This window comes from Balaenoptera acutorostrata, chromosome 10 (assembly GCF_949987535.1).
Source record: "Balaenoptera acutorostrata chromosome 10, mBalAcu1.1, whole genome shotgun sequence".
NCBI lineage: Eukaryota > Metazoa > Chordata > Mammalia > Artiodactyla > Balaenopteridae > Balaenoptera > Balaenoptera acutorostrata.
In genome coordinates, this window is record NC_080073.1 from 92,973,308 (window position 1) to 92,994,395 (window position 21,088).

The following is a 21,088-nucleotide window of genomic DNA, read 5'->3' on the forward strand; positions in this document are numbered from 1 at the left end:
AAGAAAATTAGCCTCCACTCAGATTGTCGCCCAGAGCCACAGACTTAGAATTAATAAGAGGCTGAGCCATCACCTTGTCCAATCCCCAGTCCAGAGCATAAATCCTTTCTATAAACCTCCTGACAGATCTTATTTCTCCTAGTATGCCACAAATATCACAACCATAAGAGGTAGTATTTATTAAACATACACTCTGTACAAGACTCTCCTAAACGCTTCATGTAAGGTATCACATTTAGTCCCTATCAGATAAGAAGCACAGAATTGCCATTTTCAGATAAAAAATTTAAGTGTGAAAGGATCTCATACTTCGTAACTAGCAAACTCAAGATTGCCTATTGGAAAGGGGTCTAGGAGTCAAGATCAGGGTGCAAGCCCTTGCCAGGGAGGGGCAGCAGTCCACTGGGCAGGGCACAGCTGTCGTCTGAGCCCCCTGGAATGGCACATGTGCCCAGTAGGGTTGTCGCTGTGGTGTTCTCTGTGCCATCACTTTATTCTTTCTGCTAGCTAGCTGCCTTTTTTGCCCCCTCTCTTTATTTGATCTGTTTTATCTTTTACGCATCAGCAGTCATTTAATGAGACTGACATAGGCACTGAGGATAAACCAGTGAACAAAACAGAAATCCTTTCTCTCTTGGAGCTTGTATACTGTTGGGGGCAGGAGAAGTGTGTGTGTGTGGGTGTGTGTGTGTGACATATATAGTCAGAGATATCTAAATATCTCTATTATCTATATATATTTACTATAGATATCTATCTATAGACATATCTATCTATAGACATCTTCTATAAAAGATATCTATATCTATCTTTCTGATATATATCTGATATATCCATCAAATAGATGGATAGATGCAGAGAGAAAGAGAGAAAGCTTTGGTGATAAGTGTTATGATAAGAAAGTAAAGCAGAGTAAGAGAGACTGAGAGTGACAGAGTATAGGGAGGAAGATGGAATTTTATATTAGATGGTAAGGAAAGGCTTTCCTAACAGAGTGACCTATAAGCAGAGACTTTATTTCATGTACTTTTGGGTCCTCATATCAGAGAAGGGATGGGGTCAATATTATATCCCCAAAGTAATGTCTACATATCTTCATTCATTCATTCATCTTGTAGTATCTTAGACAAAGATTTCTTTATGCTAGACTCTGTGGAAGACACAAAGATGAAGAATAACAACTAGCTGTCTTCAGTTGGCTCCCTGGGTAATATACTCTGAGACTGAGATTTGTGTGCAGAAAGGAGTTTATGGGGAGTGCTCCAGGGACAACACTTTAAGACAGTGAGGGAAGCAGCATTGGGCAGAAGGACATATTGACTAGTCTTATAGGGAGCTCTAGAGCTGGGATGGCCCTACAGAGGCCAGGCAGACAGGCGTTTGAACTTTTGCATGAACCAGTCACTGGATGCAGGCTGTCCCTAAGGACAAAGTGAACTCTGGCTAGACTGCTCCCCTCTGCAGAGGGCAACTGAAAGTGAGGGACTTCAATCCAACAGCAGCCAACACTCCCAACAAGTGCAGAGATGAGTGAATTAACACCGTGGTCCTGGAGGGAAGTCTCCGCGACGCACCACAGCACTACCTGTGCCAAATGCTTTCTCAGTAGGCAGCATCATGAGATCCTTAAGAACATGTTGGGTCAGAGCGCCTGCTTAAATCCTGTCTCCACCATCTGCCAGTAGTATGACTGTGCCTGCGTTCCCTTGTCTGTAAAATTAAGGTAATAATGATTTCTACTTCCTAGGGTGGCTCAGAAGATTAGATGAGTTGGTATATGTAAAATGCTTAGAAAAGCACCTGGCATACCATGGTAAGCATCAAATAAATGTTAGTTAGGATACCAATTTTCTCTTTCTGCTCTCAGAACATCTCCTGTACATATTACTATTTCCATTTTAACAAACAAGCTTAGAAAACTCATTCAACCTTTCTTTCCCTTCTTTGCTTTGCAGCCCATGTGGTTTAGACGGGGCTGGCCCCACCCCTCAAGCTCTGGGAATGGGCACATGACTTGAGCCTGGCCAATCAGAGCAGTGCAGAGCCTGCTGCAGATTCTGAAACAAGCATTCACCTAAACTGAGACAAGAATTTCCTCCCCTAAGTGCTTTTGCTGGACTTTCATGAAAGCATGCTCTTTCTCCTGAAAATCCTAGTTCTAAGGATAATATAAAGATTCTGAATTTCTAGGAATCCTCTTTTCTAAATTTTGGAGAGAGCCAGCCTAAAAATGAAGCCAACCCAAAGGAAACAAAGCCAATATATGAGAGACAGATTCTTAATGACTGTGCTTGAGTTCCTGGATCCTGGAATGCCTGAAACCAAAATCTGGGGTTTTGTAAAAACATGAATTAAGAAATTCCTTTTTTAAGTTGGGCTTTTCCACTGGAAACACTTGCCTAGGTCAGCACAGCTGAGCCAGCTAGGACTCAACTCTGAATTCTGTGGCAGTGAGCCTAACCCTGGAGAGTTACCTGAGAGCCCAATATAAAGGGAATGAGGCGACAGTAAGCAATCAACAACCACAGGCTGGGAGAGCCCCGGCCCGTCAAAAGGAACGACACTCCGTGACCTGGATGTGGCGAGGATGGCGCCTCACCTCTCTGGTCTTCCTCCCACAAACCCGTAAGCCCAGGCTAATCATAAGAAAAACATGAGACAAATTCCACTAGAGAGGAATTCTACAAAGTACCTGACCAACACTCTTCAAAACCGTGAAGATCTTCAAAAACAAGGAAAGTCTGAGAAACCGTCACAGGAAGAGGAGCCTAAGGAAACATGATGACTAAATGTAATGTAAATGTGGTAGCCTAGATGAGATCCAGGAACAGAAAAAGGACATTATGCAGAAATTAACAAAATATGAATAAAATATGGAGTTTAGCTAATTTTTAAAAAGGGGGGCACGGGGGTCGGGGAGGGAATAACCTCTGCATTTACTACCAGTTAGTCTTTGCTCTGACAGCTGCGTGGCCTAGGCAGATGATGGCAAAGCAGAACGGCCTCAACTCTAGCAATGGCAGCTGCTTCCATCTTCCTGGATTATACCTCTTCATCACAAGGCCTCTCCCACTCATTTAGCACAGCACGCTCTGTGCAAGTTACTGAGGCTCAAAGATGTGCAAGCTATGGGCCCATTCTCAAGGAATTTCCAGTCTGGGTAGCACCGGACAGAAAGGGTGGGTCTCTTGGCTCCAACAGTGGCTCTTAGACCCACTGCCTCCCCAGGAGATCTATCCTTGGGGCTTGGCTTGGAGCTTTCCATCCTTGGCTTGGAGGACCCCTTTACTTCAGACAGTTGGGTCATTAGAGGAGACAGGAGGAAGGGAGAAAAAGGAGTTGGCTCAGTTGGCTGGCTCTGAGAAGTGACCAGAGGCTCTTAAACCTATCCAGATCCACAATCCCTTTTCTGAAATCTTTGAGGCAGATATGCTTCAGAATTGAGAATTTTTCAGAATTTAGAAAGCAAATATAATGAATTACTAAGACCTCCAGTAGAATCTGGGGCCTTACCCTATAATCAAATGTACTAATATTTTATCAAAAATTATCAAAACAAAACACAAATATTCACTCTAAGTGGGATAAATATAATGATCATAAATAATCTCATATGAATTCCAGACAGGTTTTGCCACCAGTGAATTTTGGTGCCAAACTTACATTAAAACTCTTGGTTTTCAGAGCTTTGTGAGTTAGAATTTTGGATAAGGGATTGCAGACCTGATTAACCTTTCAGCTTCAACCCCAAGAGAAAATCAGTAGTACTCTCGCCATCCCTTTCCACTCTCCCTCGAGCTGTGTTTGGTTTATTTCCTAACCCTGCAGGAGACCACCTTTAATGTTCCTTTCAAACTTCTTTCAGCCATATAATAATGACTGTATTTTGGAAGGAGTTGGCCTGAACTGGTTTCACTCCCTAACCTACTTCCCTTAGTTCTCCCCACCTCATCCACGCAGAACTTACTCGGAAGTTCTCAAACTTGAGTGTGGATCACAGTCACCTGGGGAACATATTAAAACGAGTCCTACACCCATAGTTTCTGATTCAGTAGGTCTGGGATCAAGCCTGAGAACTGCATTTCTGACAAGTTCCCAAGTGCATCACCTAGACGGTGCTAGTCCTGAACCACACTTTAAGGATCCACTGCATGGGGAGACCTGACGTTTCTGCTGAGACCACCCCACCCCTGACACCAGCAATCCCCCTCCATCCTGGGGCCTGGCTCAGACAGAAGCCAGGAGTTGGGGCTGAGCTGGTTTTCTCTCCCTCTTCCGTGAGGGCTCACCCTCTCTCTTTCCAGAGGTGGAGGAAGGGTGTCCATGCTGAGGCCCTATGCACAGGCCGGGGGCAGCATGGCCTTGCTTTCCCTCCTTCAGTGGGCCTTGCCCTTTGTATAGCCTCCACCTCCATTAAAACTGCTCTAGACTTGAAAAAAAAAAAAAAAAAAAGAGGATCCACTGCTTTACTTGATGGAGCTTTCTCATTCCACACTGAAGAGAAAAAAATCAATAAACACTCAAACCCATTTTTTATTTTCATAAAGACTATCTCCCAAATGACCCCAATGTGTGTTTGATGATTCACAGCTGCCTGCCTGTCTGACACATAGAGAGACAGAAAGACAGCTGGATACTTGTGAAAAGCTTGCTTACCATGGGATTTTGGATGGGATGTCACCCTGAAAAGCCCAAGCTAGGCTCTTTACTGGTATAGGAATCAAAACAGCAATACTAACAGGAATTAGGGAGGGGGGTTAGATTTTGATTTTAAAGAAAATTCCTGAATTGAAATTTCTTTCCCAAACCACTGTATCATGTTGCTATGTGAAAAAAAAAAACTTTGCAAATGATCTTCAAAAGTCATTAAACATGCAAAATACTATTTTCCTTTTAACGTAATAACTGTCAGCCAACATGGAAACTAGCAGACATAGATTCACTTCCTTTGGGAATCAGGAGGTTGTACAAACTCTCGGGAGTTGATTTTCCTAATTTCTCTACTTATAAGCCACTTGCTAACTTCAAGATATCTCTTTTTCACACCCACACATATTTTTTTTCAACTCTCTTCTTCCATCTTTATTTTCTAGATCTTATGCACTAAGTCCAGAAAAAAAATCTCTCCTCTTCTTACTCTGTTTCAATTCTGAGGGGGAAAATGGCCAACTCTGAACAAACACAAGAAGGCTACCCATTTTTAGACTAACTTAGACACAAGAATCAGTGCCACCAACATCTCAATACAAAGGTATTTTTCCTCTTCATGTTTCTCTAACACTACGTTTACTGAAACATCTTGATAACTAAAAATATATTTCTACTGAATCTGGCATCTCCTTCATAGTTTTGACTATTCTAGCTGTATTCTTTTTTTGATTGTAATTGCTTCAGTTACAAACTGCATTATTTAACCTACCTCATGGGTTTAATAGCTTTTGGAGGGTTGATCTGAAAACCTATTCATGATTTATAATTTTTGTAATAAAGGGACATGCATTTTTGCCTCAACAAATATCTACAAGCCAATCCATTTCTTGTTCAAGGACTAAATGAATTTCTGTAATCGCTTAAACATGGAACATGTATTTAACAAGAGAGACCCTAAATGAACAAATCTTGGCCAACACATAGATTATCAAGTTGAACTGTGTGATTATTTACTTTGCAAAAAGATTCTTTGCTTTTCAAAAGAACTAACCAGTTTCCTTTACTTAGTCCCATGTTTGACCCACACACATTTTCATGCACACAGCTGTTGCTAAAAGCAAATGTAAAAATGAAATAGAAATGAAGGGTAAGTATCATCACACTTATTTTAGGCCTGTAGACTCTGCCTCCTTAGATTGACTCCCAGTTCCTAACAGAAAGGCTCAAAGCATGTACCTTTCCATGTGGATGTTAGATTGAACATTAGCAGACATGGCTACATGCCCTCACCATAGCTCAACAAGAAGTAGCCAGGTGAAACCTAGGGGTAGGGATGTTTAGTGATGCCCTATGCATAGGGTCACCAAGAGCAAGAATTAAAATGTCTAAAGAGCAAACTACAGTTGACCCTCCCTGAACATGCAAGGAGGTTAGAGGCACCGACCCTCCACACAGTAGAAAACGTGAGTATAACTTATACTTGGCCCTCTGTATACTCAGTTCCTCTGTATCCATGGTTCCACATGCACAGATTAAACCAACCTCGGGCCCTGTAGTATTAGAGTATTTACGATCGAAAAACTCTGAGTAAAAGTGGACCTGCGCCGTTCAAACCAGTGTTCGAGGGTCAACCATATTTGTTTCCAAGTATCTTTTCTGAAGCTCACCCTTAAAGGCAAGAGTTGTGTCTCCGAGAGCTCTGCCTCAGGGGAAACCATTCTAAAATTAAGGCCCATGCCTGTTCTATCGTTCAGCTAGGGTCCCTGACTCTAATCCTAATTCCAGTTTTAAGGATGGGGCCTATAAATGGATTTTTAACATTCTCTCTGCTTTATGCCTTAAATGCTCTTACATTTTCATATTCCTTAACTATCCTTTAAAATAAAAATTCAGCCCTGCTTCTAGAAAAGGACCAGGTTGGTATTTGTCTCAAAGATATATGCCTCCCATTCTCAGGCTACCTGCCTCTGTGAAAATAAGCGAAGAATCCCATGACTCACTCACTATCTGAGAAGACCACCGGCCAGCAGCGTGTACATCTTCCTCATCCAGATGCCACTGGGGTGAAATCATACCATCAATGAGAGACAGAACGCGTATTCACTGGTACCTACTATGTGGCCAGTGTTTGCTAGGCTAGTGGTATGAAGATAACCAACTTAGTCCCTACCCTCAAAGGACTCAGAGTCAATTAAAGGGATCCCTTTTTTAGGGTTAATTATTGTTTCTTTCTCTGTAGCCCTTTTAATATGCAACTACCCATGGGTAAAATGAATAATATAACATGCTATGAATTTGTTCATCAGGTCTTTCCTCCCAATCCTAAAGTATCTGTGGGAGAAGACAACTTTTAAAGAAAGCAATTCTCTCAAACCTCTGAAAATAAATACAGTGACTCACAGACCCAGTTTAAGAAAAACTCAACTCTGTCACCTTAAAGACTCACTTTGCTGCAACCTGTGTCCTTTTACGACTGAGCCATTCATCTGCCATTCCTTCCGTGAAGCACTAGATGGCACCCGAAAACTGCCGCATCAGAGTAACTGCACAAGCAGCCTTGGCTTTCGATGTCTCCTTCCTCATCAAGGGGTCCCAGCATTTCACATATGGTGCCTCAAATTTGCCCTTGTAGGTATCATCTTCATCAGAGAGGAGCTAAAGAAACAAAAATAAATTGATATTCTAACAGAAGAAGCACCTACCATTATCATCGTCAACACTGATTCAATTGCTAGGGGCCAGCAATGTGGCTTCAAGGCAACTTCATGATTTTCCCAGCAACTCAAGAGTTCTCATTTTCTCATATACTAATTAGATCCAGAGTCTCGTCTACCTCCCTGAGAGGAATGTGTGAGAACAAAATGCCATAATGGATTTGAAAGGCTTTTGTGAACTGTGACGGGTTATTTATTAATTGCCATTAGCACACATGTCCCCCTGAGATCAGAGCTTGAGCTTGTCTTGAGGCAACACAGGCCGTGAAGGGAAAAGCAGTTTCTCTGCAGAAGGCATGAGGTGCTTCTGCCTGGGTATGCAGTGTTTCCATTGAGCTTGGCCAACATACTCAACAGCATACAGTGAGGGAAGAGAAGTGTTATTCAGTATCTAGACACCAGGGATTTGTTCTCTCCACTCTCTGGTTAAAGTATCACCCCAACTCAATTCTAGTATCAGGCAGAAGCCTCGGCACACTCATTCCCTGTCCTCTCAGCAAACTCCACGTGAAACTGAGTTCTAAGCAAAATGGTGAAGTAAGTGAAAAGAAGTCTCTAAAGTTTTCCTCTTCATCCATAGCCTGATTTAACTTATCCTTCACAGTTAATCCTGTACCATCACTTTTACCCAGGCTGCCCCTGTCAGGTTGGGAAATGAACAGAAAAAGGTATATATAGATTAACATGCTACCCCTAGAAACATCTATATTTTAAATGAGAATGGTAACCAAAAAGACAGTGTTTCATCCAAAGGAATAAACCTCTAATGGTTGAATGTGAGGCATTGTGGAGAGATTTTGTTATCTCTTTGCACCAAAAAAGTCATCTCTCATAGCTTTTTAACAGAAGGCCCAGCCAGCTTTTTCTCCTTCTTCTCCCCCATCCCATCTTTTTCTCTCTGGTCTATGCAACTGACCACACTCTGAAATGCACCTACTGTGCTTTCCTTTCCTCTATACCCCTCAGCAACCACACTTTTAAGTTTACAGGATCTTTCTTTCTGACCCTAAACTCAATGATGACGTTCTCCTCCATCCCTATACATACATGCTTAACAAAAATCAAGCTAGCCACCATGTAAGTACCAGAATTATAGCTCTTTACACTAATTTATAATTGACAAAGTATTCCCATCCAACAGGTAACAGGAGGAAAATAAGATGCAGTAAATTACCTGAGGTCACAGGACTAACTGGCAGCAGGATTCAGACCCAAATACAGACCCCTGGCTCCCAGCAACCCAAGGACTGTTCTGAAAACTACGGAAGAACAACCTGAAGACCAGAACGACACTGCCATGGAAATGCCCTAAGGCCCCACGCCCACACCTCCAGGCCCACAGACTTCCCATGGGGACCAAAGGCAAATCATATCTACAGCCAGCACTGGTGCCCTCACTTTCACTGGGGTTGGGGTAAGGAGATGGAAGATAGAAGTACTGTACTATCTCAGGCCCCGAGATAGCCCCTGATTTAAGGGGACCTTAAATACTTAAGACATATCCCACCCTGAGCAGAACAGGACCCAGAGTACCATTTCCACATCCAGATTCAACCTTGAAAAACCATGAGATAGGGGAAGAAAGAAGAGCTCTAGAAAGCAAAAAATTGGGGCAGTAAAACCATGTTCTTGATTCCAGATTTCTTAATCCTCCCTGAGGACAGCTCACGCAAAAGAGCATTCTAGGCTGTTGTGAAAGAAGGGGAACCACCACATAATTTTTGGGTTTTCACTGAAATCCCCTACTATGATTTAACCATACACCCACCAACATCCTTTCCTCCCATTAGACCATCCCTTCTAGGGCTCCCTCTTTGGCCCACAACAGAGCTGCCTTGCCCGTCCTGGGCCAGCCCCTCCTGACACCACACAGTAAAGCCTTTATAAGAGCTGGCACTCCTTCCCGGCTGGGGAGAGCCCAAGACCTGGGAAGAGATTCTCTGCCCTAAACCAGGAAGGAAGCACCTGAACACCTTCCAGCCCTGAGTGCTTCACCATGGAGGAGGAGGTGGTAAAGGGGAATAGGAGAATTGGAAAGAGTTATTGAGAAGGGCCACCCATTTCTGAGAGTGCAGTCCTGTCAGTGGCCTCTCTTAAAACTCTTTTCCAGGGGCTTCCCTGGTGGCACAGTGGTTGAGAATCTGCCTGCTAATGCAGGGGACACGGGTTCGAGCCCTAGTCTGGGAAGATCCCACCTGCCGCAGAGCAACTAGGCCCGTGAGCCACAACTACTGAGCCTGCGCGTCTGGAGCCTGTGCTCCGCAGCAAGAGAGGCCGCGATAGTGAGAGGCCCGCGCACCGCGATGAAGAGTGGCCCCCACTTGCCACAACTAGAGAAAGCCCTCGCACAGAAACGAAGACCCAACACAGCCAAAAATAAATAAATAAATAAGTAAAAATTAAAAAAAAAAAAAGTAAAATCAATCCCCAAAATATTAAAAAACAAAAAAACCAAAAAAAAACCTCTTTTCCACATCCATGTGAATTGCTTTCATCTGAGAGCTGGGCAAGTGGCCCCAGCTCTCTAGGGCACCCCAGTGCCCACACTACCCTCCCCTGTTATACTGCATACCTAAAGATAACTTCCACACAGGCATCCAAAGGCAGAAAAAGAAGCAGGCCCGAAGCTTATTCAATTAAGATCATATCCAGAAGCCTTGTCAGCACAAAGGTGAGGTTATGGTCGCTGCTGCCCTGGGACAACAGCTGCGCTTTAGCGGTTTCTTTCTGCATGGCCTACCGCTGCCTTGGCATAGCCTTGCTTCCAAAGGCCCGTACAGGCACCGGATAGACATATATGTACCCGTGTACACCGGTATACATATATTTATATACATTTCTGTGTATATATGCACGTATATACATACAGCGTCGGCTCTCGGTATCCTCTGGGGACTGGCTCCAGGACACACACGAATACGAACTCGTGGACGCACAAGTCCCTTACATAAAATGACCGTGGACGCACAAGTCCCTTACATAAAATGACCGTACCGTCTCCCGGTTCCGCCCCCGCGGGTTCCGCCTCCGCGGGTTCCGCCTCCCACTGATCCGAAATTGACGCGTAATCCTTCAAGTGTGTGACTAAATGGGACTACAAAGGAAAAGAAAAATAACAATACACTATACTTCTGTTAAACTTTCTACCTTTATCAAAAACTTTTACACCTATTACGGTATTGTTTCATTCCTAACTCATGAGGTAGATTGGACAGATGTTATTAGGAGCCGTATTTCACAGATAAGGAGATTAAACTTCAAATACAGTATGTTGGTTTGAGTCATAACTGGAATCCAGGTTGAATGACATCCATGTCATCCTGCACCAAACAGATATTGCTTAGTAACTGTACAATTAAATATGGTGCAGTTTGAGATATAAAATTCCATGTTTTATTGATATAAACCCATTTTAAGAATTATTGTTGCTGATAATACCCCCTGCAGATCACTTTTTATCTCTATAATTAAAATTGGAGTAGAAGTGAACAAAAATTATTTGGATACTACCTATCCTAAAAGAGCCATTTGATCTATTACTCTCAACCCTACCTGCATATTAGGAATCAACTAAGGATCTTTTTAAAAATATCAGTGCCTGGGCTTCACAACCCTGAGCATTTGAAGTAGACCATCTGGGGATGGACAGAGCAAAGCAATTTTTTAAAGCTCCTTGTTGGATGTTAATATGCAACCACAAACTTAGTTGGCACGGGAGTACACAATGTCAACCAATGCCAGATCATTTTGTACATTTTGTGCATGTACATGTCCCAGGTCTATAATCCAAATGTCCCCAGGTTTACCGGCTATTCAGAGTCACCCTTTTCATCAATACTCAAATAAAATGACTCAAGCTACCATCTAACATAGGCTGAGAAATCCAATCACCTCCCTGATATTTTTAAGGAGTCTAGGAACCATGTTCTCTTGGTTCATATCACTCCAAATTCCTGCTGTTGCTGGTTTCTCAGTCCTACTTACCATCTTGCTTTCTGAAAATGCTGACCTTTTTCCTCATTCTATCCCCTCACCTTTGGCCACCACCTTCCTACCTCCTTTCAACACCCAAAGCAACTGTATCGCTACTACTTCATGGAACAAGCCTTTACTAAAAGCTTAGGTTTAATAGAAGAACACTACCAATCCTAAAGAAAAACTTATCACCGGGTATTAGGCATTACAGTTCTTGAAGTTTCTCCATCCTGTCACAGGGGATTCCTGCTGGCTGGATTTTTTCCCTTAGCCAACAACAATTTATTATGTTACCATATTCAACCAGACTTTTCTATCATCCTTTGTCTTCTCTCAGTCCCAGGGATTCTCACCATTTTTCTACCAAGCTACCACCCAAGCAAGCTCACATTCACTTAATTTTTTTTAAATTTTAACCGAAATGATCCATCCAGTATTTTTTTTTAATTTATTTATTTTATTTATTTATTCTTGGCTGCATTGGGTCTTCGCCACTGCGCGTGGTCTCTTCTCTAGTTGCAGCGAGCAGGGGCCACTCCTCGCCGCGGTGCACGGGCCTCCCATTGCGGTGGCCTTTCTTGCTGCAGAGCACGGGCTCCAGGCGCACGGGCCTCAGTAGTTGTGGCACGTAGGCTCAGTAGTTGTGGCTCGCGGGCTCTAGAGCGCAGGGTCAGTAGTTGTGGCACACGGGCCTAGCCGCTCCGCGGCATGAGGGATCCTCCCGGATCAGGGCTCAAACCCAGGTCTCCCGCATTGGCAGGCGGACTCCCAACCACTGCGCCACCAGGGAAGCCCTATCCAGTATTTTCCTAAACAAAAAATTCATTACAGGGCTTCCCTGGTGGCGCAGTGGTTAAGAATCTGCCTGCCAATGCAGGGCACACGGGTTCGACCCCTGGTTTGGGAAGATCCCACATGCCGCGGAGCAACTAAGCCCGTGAGCCACAACTACTGAGCCTGCGCATCTGGAGCCTGTGCTCTGCAACGGGAGAGGCAGCGACAGTGAGAGGCCCGCGCACTGCAATGAAGAGTGGCCCCCGCTCGCCGCAACTAGAGAAAGCCCTCGCACAGAAACGAAGACCTAACACAGCCAAAAAATAAGTAAATAAAAAATTAATTAATTAATTAATTATTTTAAAAAATCTTTAAAAAAAAAAAAATTCATTACCTTTAACACCTGGCAGAAGCTTTGAAGTTACTGTTGTTCTTTGATTTGTCACAGACTGAGTTTGTAGACTGTGATCCCTTCCCTCACCACTTTCTTATGTATATATTTATATATGTAATTTATAGGTGTGTGTGTGTATATATATATGCATATATATATACACATATATATGGGTATATATATGCATATATATGTATGTGTGTATATGTATATATATGTATATGCGTATATATGTGTGTATGTATATGCATATATATACGTATATATGGGTATATATATATGTGTATGTATGTATGTATATGTATATATATATGTGTATATGTGTGTGTGTATGTATATATATATATGTGGCAGGCAATCATTGGCTGTCATGTGGAAGACTGGTTAGAACCTTAGGAAACAAGGGACATGACAGGCAAGTTTTGGAGAGTCCATAGGGAAGAGACAACTCTAAAACATGTGGAGACATCTTGAGAGAATTAGGCAATTTCAAGGAGCAGCCAGAAAAGGCTAATTGGTGGGCCAAAGGTGAAGTGCTTCAGCGCTGAACCATCAGAGAATGTCCCACGGCCAATTTCATTTAAGGCAACCTAAGATCTTTCCTCAAGCAATCAAAAATATTTACCAGGAGGGGATCTATACTCCCAGGGAAGCTGTGCAGTGCCAGACACTGAGCTGGGTACTTTTATCACAAGCCTTCAAGATAGGGTATGATGGAATTCTTTGGCCAAGATGCCTTCCAGACATCCCATCTATCTCCAAATTACAAAATTTTCCTCATCGGTTTTTGGTCACGAAGGAAGGCAGCCTCCTACTCATGACCTTCAGGGTATTAACTAGCAAACCTGGCAATTCTGGACTGTATGTAGTAGTATCTATTGCACTGTTTGGCAGAGTACATAACCAAATCAGGACGATTTCAGAAATGGGGTATCTTGCCATGAGGGATGACCTAGAATTGGGGAACTACAAGAGAACCAAAAAAGTAATCTAATTCACCTCTTCACGACATAAAGGAACTGGGGTCTTTTGGATGCTCTTGGATTCTTAGTTGCAGAGTTGAGGCAACTTGTCTCCTGGTTTCCTGCTGTAGGATGTTTTGTGAACATACAAGCTGTCATAAAGTGTACCTTCAATTAATCTTTATTCTCCGTGACAGTAGAAGAAGCCTTAAGATGTGAAATGAACTATATTTCAATAACAAAATCATGATGGAAAAGAAGTATGTTTCCTGACACAAGTGCCGTTTCCTTTCTGGCTACACTGCCATCTTCTTCTCTCTTTCTCCCTGATACCACATCCATCTACCCACCCCCACCCTACCCAATATATATCGCAATGCCTGAAAACAGAGCCTCTCTTCTGACAATTGCCCATGAAAACCGCCTAGAAAAAGGCAATGATTCAGTCTGACCCCAGGATGAATTAATAACAAAACACAGAGCCCTGAACAAAACATGGCCTTAGTTTTGTTGACTTAAGAGATTTTATCCCAGCATATTTTCTAAACTTTATCACCTCTAGATCTGCTACTTGCTCTGCTAAAAATGTGAAAAAAGGTAAATCAGTGCCAACCTTACCTATTAAACCATAAACATAAAATTTCCAGCATTTTGATAAAATACTAGGCCATCCTCCAAGGAAGTTTATCTCAAACACACACACACACACACACACAAAAGTATAAACTTTCCAAGCTGGGCACAGTGAAAAATGACAGTGAATTGAGTGGGAGTCAGGAGGCCTAGATATAGTGTCAGCTCTTTTGCTGACTGACATAAGACACCATCCCAGGGGGCCTTGCTTTCCTTACTTGAGATCAAGAACCAGACCAAGAATCCCTAAAGTTCCTCCATCCACAAGTTTCTTTGACTCCATATAATCATACAGATATCCTCTGTGATATCCTGAGTGATGTGACTTAGGTTGGGTCATCAAAAAGGATGGACATGCCTCCCTGGGTTACCTTGGCAAAGCATATTAAGAAACTGAATGTTGATAAGAAAAATTAATGTTGAAAATTAGGGTCACCCTACTTGCCCAGGAGTCTGCTTTGCTTGAAAGGAAAACCTCAGAAGCTCAGTGGCCGTGGGTCATTATTGAGGCTGTGGGATTCTTTCCTCACAACCCAACTGTTGCCTTGCCCAGCACATCAGGGGCCTCTTCTAATACTGGCTCAGAGGGCACTAACCCCCTACACTCTGTTTTCCTTAAAATTTTCTTTATAAACATTTAACTACATCCCACCCCTGCTTATCTTAAATGAATGTACCAGGCATGGCTCCTCTTGGTCCATAGCCAGAAAAATAAGGAGACAAACAATTCATGGCTACTTTATGTCTTTCTGAGCAAGGAAGAAACGGCAGAAGAGAAGACTCAAATAGGAAGATGGCATTGGAAATAATGGAAGAACCAAAGGGGGGAAAAAAGTACTCATAACTTTTGGCTATTCCTAAGTCAGGAATAGCTCGTCAATTGGGAAGGAACCAAGCAGTGGCCTCTCTACTATTTATATGTCAGATTAATTATGGAAGCTGATGGGTAAGTTGTATGATTTGCCTAATAGAGTATACACTTCTCAAGTGCATGCATTCAAGAGGCCCTAATACTCAACACATAATTTGGTGCATGGCATTCTGGCAGCCTTCCAACATGCCTCAACTTCAGATATGACAAAAATGTTGGAATCAGTGAGGCCTTAAAGAAGTGACCACATTACTGATAGTAGAATATTTAGGATGCATTCTTGCTATAACAAAGCTCAAAGGTGGCAGAGGAGGCCGAAGTTCTGTTGTGCTTTTCCCTTTCTCCCTTTTGTCTCAGAACTTGAGCATACAGAGTGTTGTGGACAGAATGTTTGTGTCTCCCGCCCCGCAAATTTATATGTTGAAGCCATAACTCCCAATGTGATGTTATTTGGAGGTGGGGTATTCGGGAGACACTTAGGTTTAGATGAGGGCACGAGGATGGGGCTCCCATGATGGGATTAATGTCCTTATAAGAAAGGGAAAAGAGATCAGCACTCTCTCAAAGAGGTCATGTGAGTGACAGCAGCCTACAAGCCAAGAGAAGAGGCCACAGAATGAAACTTACTTTGCCAAGACCTTGATCTTGGACTTCCCAGCCTCCAGAACTATGAGAAATACATTCTATTGTTTGACCCCCCCGAGTCTGTGGTATTTCTTTATGGGAGCCCAAGCTGACAAATACACCGAGACCCAGAAGTCACAGGCCTTCAATTAAATTCTTTACCAAGGCTTTGGTGCATGACATAGTGCATCGGATGTCTTGAAGCCTGAGTTTAATCAACACCACAAATCAGGTCAAATAAATCCCAAGGGTTGCAGGTTACTGAGTAGAGTTTTCCAGATAAACAGACCTCTGCTGCCTCCTCATTCCTCTGTCTAATTTCCAACGTGGAGTTTCCTTCACAGACCATGAGGCAGATCTGGATTCCTCTGACGAATCTGACCATTTGGCTTTTCTGTAGCATTCCATTCAGCACTGAGTTACACACCATCATGGACTTTTCATGTTTTTGTTTTGTGCCTTAAATGTCTCTTCTCCCTGAAGATCAATTATAAGCACCTAAGTGCAGAGACCACATCTCATTTGGTTTCAGCCTCTACAAAGTCCAGCACGATACTTAGTATGTAATAGGGAATCAGTATGTCTTGGATTTATTGGTCAAATAAAGAGTAACAATTTTTGTGGTCAGGCAAAGAGCAGTAATTTGCTACAGGCCTCACCTGTGTCAAGAAAAGCCCTGCGGGGGCTTCCCTGGTGGCGCAGTGGTTGAGAATCTACCTGCCAATGCAGGGGACATGGGTTCAAGCCCTGGTCCGGGAAGATCCCACATGCCGCAGAACAACTAAGCCTGTGCGCCACAACTACTGAGCCTGTGCTCTAGAGCCCGCAAGCCACAACTACTGAGCCCAAGCGCCACAACTACTGAAGCCCACGCGCCTATGCTCCTCAACAAGAGAAGCCAAAGCAATGAGAAGCCCGCGCACCGCAACAAAGAGTAGCTCCCGCTCACCACAAGTAGAGAAAGCCTGCGTGCAGCAACGAAGACCCAACGCAGCCAGAAATAAATAAATTAAATAAATAAATAAATTTATAACAACAAAAAAAGAAAAGACCTGCCATCTTTTACAGACAAGATACAGAGCTTTGCTCTTACTCAGCATCGCACCTAATAGCAATAATTGCTCATATTTGCCTGGCACTTCATAGCATACAAAGTGCCTTCAAAAAGATTGATTCCTACAGGTTTCTTCCCACAAACCTGGCAAACATGATCCTCATATCAGAGCCTCTCCTGTCAGGGTGAATGGAATTGTAAAATCCACCTCATTAAATACCACCTATCTGTCTCCAATCCTCTCAACCAAATCTAGCAATATTTCCATGATTAAAGTAAAAGCGTGAGGCTTGAAAAGTTCTATTTACTCACAGATAGGAGTCATGAGAGAAAATCTCTATACATGACCTGGACAAGGAAAATAATTTAAAAAGCAGACATAATCAGCTTCCTCACGTTCAAAACTCCCTCTTGATTGAGGGCTGACTGGAGCCCTTTGTCCCTAGGAAGGTAGAAGAAGCAGAATCTACCCTGCCGTGGAACCCTACACGAGAGTGAAAGGTTCTTGGAGATAGGTAAATGGTTTACCTATTTCTTTTATGAACAATAGAACCAGACAGCCTTTAGGGGAAAAATAAATCATAAAAGGGTAACATTGTATTTTTAGCCAGGGGGGTGTATGCAAAAGAGGAAAGACTTGCCAAAATTCCTTTGTCCAATGTTACAAACAAATCTCCAATTTGTTACCCCCAATGAGTGCTTTCACTAAGCAGGCCACCCCCAAATTGGAGATTCAGGATCAGCATTTTTTTTTTTAAACTAAACGAATAGAACAGATTACTTCAACAGAAAACAGAGCACCTCACAGTCAGAAAGTAAGAATTGCTTCATAAAACTTTTGAAATTTTATATGTAAAACTGCACTAGATCTTCTTGTCAAATATATTTCTTACTACTGTGCTGAACAAAAAAATGTTTGAAAGTTTTGCCCTAGCTGTAGCAAGGTTGCTGGTGGAGTAGTACTGTTTACGCTCTCTTTTTTCCTGGTATTAGCCCAATAAAAGAACAGTATTGTTTGTTTTCTGATAGAGGAGCACTTGCCCTGGGAGCAGCTGGGGCAGGGTGGTGTAAGCCCTGGATTCTGGCCTATGAATCATGGCTGCATCATTGCCCAGTAGATAGGCCTTAGGCAAGTTACTTCACCTCTCAGAGTCTTTCTTCATCATTCTATAGGGATACCTGCTATTTCCTTCAAGAGTCTCAAAAAGTAATGAATATATTGCCTACAAAGTACCTAGCAAAGTACCTACAAAGATATACAATAAATGTGACTTCCTGCCCTGTCCAGACTTCCCACCCCACACCACCCCTTCTGTAGTGCTGTAGGGATGGCCTCTGCATTTTCCCACTTTTCTTAGGCGGGGCTCTGTTGATCCTGAAAAGTGCTACCAAACAATCCAACCGAGTCATCTCCAGAAGCAGTCACTGACTCAAAATGAGGCGAACGCATAATTCACTCAACGTGTTCGGAAACACGTCTCAAACAATATGTGAAACAAGACCTCCAGAAGGACTGTTATTTGTCTTGGCTTGCACAGAGTAAAGGTCTAAGAGAAATATTTTGTTAGGTGAATGGTTTCAGTGCCTTCAGGGGCTCTGAAAAACATCAGTTTCATATTCTAAGCAATAAAAACGACTTCTGTATCTCCTCCAACTGACTCCACATTCCTTGTAATCAGGTGGTTTCCACAGCACCCAGGAAGGACTCTCAATAAATATTAACTAGGGAAGAACAGACCAGGAAAAACTCTACTCTTCTCCTTTTCTGGCTTAGCCATTTCACTCTGAAAGGTCAGAGGCCTCATCTGTTCCTATGGAAACCCCCCAGTGAGAATCCAACCCGATTTAGCCTCTTTCCAACACTCAGTGAGGTGTTAACTTTTCCTAACTATGAAAGATTAACTGTCCCAAATTCCAATACCTTGAGGGAAGCAAGTTAATCATAGGTGGCCTCCTGCTGTGTCACCCATCCCAACAGAGTTTTCGCAGCTGTATTTCCTCTCAGAACCTTCTAGTTGCTCCTCAGCAAGAATACTGTCTGTTCTCACCGTCGCTGTCTTTCCCTGGCTCTCTCTCCCCATGTCAGTTCTTTCCTGAAACCTTCCCCAGGTCTCTTGTCAGAATACTTCTACTTGTCTTTGCATCGCTTTGCTAGTTTGTTTATACCTTCCCCAGATCCCTTACTACATTGGGATGTGTGTTACAATGACTTGAAAAGATGCCCATCCTCCCCCATAGACACTGAGCACCTTCAGAACGTGGACTGTGTCTCAACTGTTATCACCCCTCCCCTGAGCTCCATTCATAACACAGTCCCTGACCCATCATGCACATTCATCGCAGGTTGTTGAACTGGCTTGACCAGAGTTCTCTGTACCACTTCAGTTGCTCATTTGTGCCTAAAACCAAATCCCGGGGACTTCTTTCTTCTCCGTAATATCAGGAGAGAACATTTTAAGACAGGAAAGAAACAGAAAGGCCAGAGAAGAAAGGAAGCTAGAGACAAAATCAAAAAAACTTCCTTCTGTAACATTCATAGCTGTACTTCACGGCTCTGTTTGCCACATCTGCCCGTTCGCCCATTCACCACCTCCTCAACTATGCTTGAGAGACTGGCTTTACCTGAAAATCAGCTCCCTCACACTGGAGCTTTTAAAGGCTTCCTGGATTGCTAATGAGAATGACACTGCATTTCAATTTAGGGTCCTTTTTACCATAATCTCAAAGCATTTTCTAGCTAAAGAACCAAACTTGATTAAATCACACATTCAATTTGCCTCCCAGCCACATTCCTAACATTCAGGTCTTTGGAGGCAGGCTAAGCTGAGACCCTGCAGAAGGAGAGGGTGTCCTGCAAAATCGTGACTGCCCACTCGGCTCTCTCCGTGCATCTACCCTTCCTCTGGTCACTCACAGGCTGGCCTTGCAGCTGCTACTGTCACCAATGTAATGCATGATGTTGCCCGGGAAGCAATGCTGGGAACCTTTTTGCAGCGGCTGGAACAATGTTTCTGACATATGTTCCCATGGCCAGAACAATGACAAGGCTCCTTTCAACTCGCTTTCTTCCCTTGCAGGTTTGGAGAATGCTCTTTGTGAGGCCTGGCTGAGTCACAGATGGACACAGGGCTCAGGACTGCCCCCCTCCCATCCCTCCCCACCAGGATGCCTAAGGCATTTGCATATGGTGAATCCTCCTGCCAGGCTCTTTACAAAAGCAAAAGAAAGGCATTGTTTTCCTTTCAGGGCCAGGTGGCTTTGACGATTAGTTCGTTCCACTAACGAGAGCAGCCCGAGGAGATTAGACAGAAAGGCCAGTTTCCCTCCACAATGATCTCACCCAGTGCGTATTTGAAGAGGCTCAGTAGCCCAGGGGCTCTGTGGTTACATCCGATTTCAGTCTGGCCAGCACTCTGCACTGCTCAAAGGAGGCAGGAACCAAGGCTTTAAACTAGTCATGGACCTTTGCAGAGATCCCACCCTGGCTTGCGCAGCTGGGATAATATCTGGGGATTGTCACCTCTATTAGGGTTAATATATCTGGAAAAATACACAATACAGCCCAGACCCCCACATACACGTCCTCAAAACCCAAGGCACAGGGATGTGTTTAGTCATATCCATCATGGTGTATAGCACCACCTTGGGCCCAGCTACTGAAACAGAAGCCCAGAAGTCATTCTGGCTGCTTCACTTTTCCCCATATCTAGTGGGTGAACTCTACCTAAATGGCTCTCTTCCTCTTCCTCTCCTCTCCATCCTGTTGTTGCTCAGCTCTATGCAGCTGGTTGTATTAAGTTCGTTGCTTTTCTTCCTGCCTCTCCCTGAACCTCCTTCCACAAAGCTGTCAGAATAATTTTTCTAACGTTCAAGTCCAATTCCATCACTCCCTTGCTCAAAATTCTTCAGCAATGCCCATTTGTCTTGGAGATAAAAGCTGACTGCTTCAGGTGGCTTCAGGATTTGGTTCTTCCTTACTTGTTCATCCACCCTTATATCCCAGCTTCTTCCTAGACTCCAGTGACTCTAAATGGCTTTGGGCTCAGCATCCCTGCTAGGCTCTTACATACCTCCAAAGGTGCTCTTTTCCCTAGAATGCATCTACTCTCTGGTTTGTTCCCAGTGCTCAAGACCGCCAAATATTCCATTAACTTACCTAATTTCATTCTGCTCCCCATGACCAAACCAGGACACATGTTAGTCCATTCTTATCTATGTTGTTTCCTTAATCGGTCAAGGTTAGCAGAAGTTTGAGAAGTTCATTTTGCCCACTCCACCATCCCCAAACAAGAAAACCTTAAGGGATATCCCACACGGTGGAATCTAAGAGTAAAGATGACCAGGTGGCAGGCAGAACAGAGGCAAAGAGGAACTGGGTCCTTGGTAACTTTGAGTGACTGAGTAAAGCCTGTCTGGAGCCTACTTCATATCTGGACT

The 21,088-nt window shown here is 43.4% G+C and overlaps 1 long non-coding RNA gene across 1 annotated transcript in view; it reads right to left on the minus strand.

Moving 5' to 3' along the window:
• Nucleotides 1–21,088, minus strand: part of LOC103009887 (uncharacterized) — a 165,162-nt gene that overhangs the window by 136,298 nt on the left and 7,776 nt on the right. The window contains exon 2 of the long non-coding RNA XR_452461.2: nucleotides 7,097–7,305. This is a non-coding gene — a long non-coding RNA (uncharacterized LOC103009887). The remainder of the gene's footprint in view (nucleotides 1–7,096; nucleotides 7,306–21,088) is intronic.